Source organism: Curcuma longa, chromosome 13, assembly GCF_044706935.1.
Source record: "Curcuma longa cultivar G26 ecotype Majalengka, Jawa Barat chromosome 13, ITB_CL_G26_1.1, whole genome shotgun sequence".
NCBI lineage: Eukaryota > Viridiplantae > Streptophyta > Magnoliopsida > Zingiberales > Zingiberaceae > Curcuma > Curcuma longa.
Window position 1 is genome coordinate 4,176,161 of NC_133873.1, and position 1,412 is coordinate 4,177,572.

Consider the following 1,412-nt stretch of genomic DNA (forward strand, 5'->3'; position numbering starts at 1 on the left):
ACAGTTAGGATTTATTCTAACATAGATAGGAAATCCTAAGGTCAACCAGCATGTGTCAAGTATCAACGGTATAAAATATCAACCATATCTCTAACATGTGAACAGGATAGTATAAAATATCTCGATCATCATGAAGGTCAACAGAATAGTATCAAGCATCGAGTATCAACAGATGTCAACGAGGTAAATAACACTAAGTAGTCAACAGTCTCAACATGGTAGGTATCAATAACAGAAAGAAACATGCACTGTAGAGAAACCTGTATTGACCAAGTACAGGGTACCCACCTGGTCCAATGATCGTCAACAAAGAACCCCCAGAAAAATATAAACTCCGTGTAATATCAGGACTGAATCAAATCAGGGTCCTGAAATGAACAACAAGACAACGTTTACTACAACAATACTGTATCAAACTGCAGTAATTAACTTCCATCATTTAATTCAACTAATCCCCATTAAACCTAACCCAAGGTTTAATAATCAACTTAATCCAACAAAACATAAACAACTCCAACAGTAAGTAATTAATGACCCAGTCAACCCAATTCCTAACCAATTCCAACTGAACTGAACCAACAAGAAGAACTTACCTCAAATCTGCTAAGTTCTCCCTTCGATCCAACCCCACCACTCAGCCAACAACCTTAATCCAAACAAATCACAGAAACTAGCTGTGGAAAGGGAGAACAATCAATATCTTCAACAATCCTATCAGATTAGATTCAACTCAAGCCCTAGCTCAATGGAAACTCACCGATCGGCTTCTTCTTCTTCTTCTTGTTTACGGCTGAAACCAACCGTAGTCTCACAGCCGACTAACTCCTAAATCGAAACCTGCAAATCCGGCAGCACCAGATCTAAGATCAATAAACCCTAAATCTAGGCTCAAGAACCCTAGAAATCATCTTACCTCTTCGGTTCACCGCCGCTACGGCCGCCACCAACCAAATCTCAACTGGATCAACCCACTTCAACGAGCTGTGGAAGAAGGCAATCCCGATCTAAGAAGAGTAGAAGAGAATCCACAGAAACCTTAAAAATTCCAAGATCTAGACTTACCGATCCACATTTTCCCTAAACCAGCCTTCCCTGTTCGCGCGTCACCCTGATCGCCGATCGAAATCACCGCCGACGCACCCACACGCCACGATCCGGCTCCTTTTCCGACAAGATCCAGCCCACAACAACCCTAGCCTTGGTCGCCGGCGGTTCCTCCTTGGTTCTCAGCTCCGGCGTCGGCAGAGATGGGCAGCATCTTCGCGCGATCGAAGGAAAACAGGGGGAGGGAGAGGGGAGATCGCGATCGGAAGAAACCGGAACCGCCTTATAACCTCTCTTAATGGGTCGGGTTTAGTCATTTAGGATCCAATACCCATTAACCCATTAGCCTTTAATTACCGGTATTTTAC

The 1,412-nt window shown here is 43.6% G+C and overlaps 1 long non-coding RNA gene across 1 annotated transcript; it reads right to left on the bottom strand.

Annotated features, from left to right (window-relative positions):
• Window positions 1–286: 286 nt before the first annotated feature.
• LOC141843754 (uncharacterized) lies at window positions 287–1,284 on the bottom strand. Its single transcript, XR_012603061.1, has 5 exons — window positions 1,063–1,284; window positions 914–981; window positions 758–837; window positions 594–674; window positions 287–368 (listed from the first exon to the last, which is right to left on the bottom strand). It is a non-coding gene; the product is annotated as an uncharacterized LOC141843754 (long non-coding RNA).
• Between the last annotated feature and the right edge of the window lie 128 nt (window positions 1,285–1,412).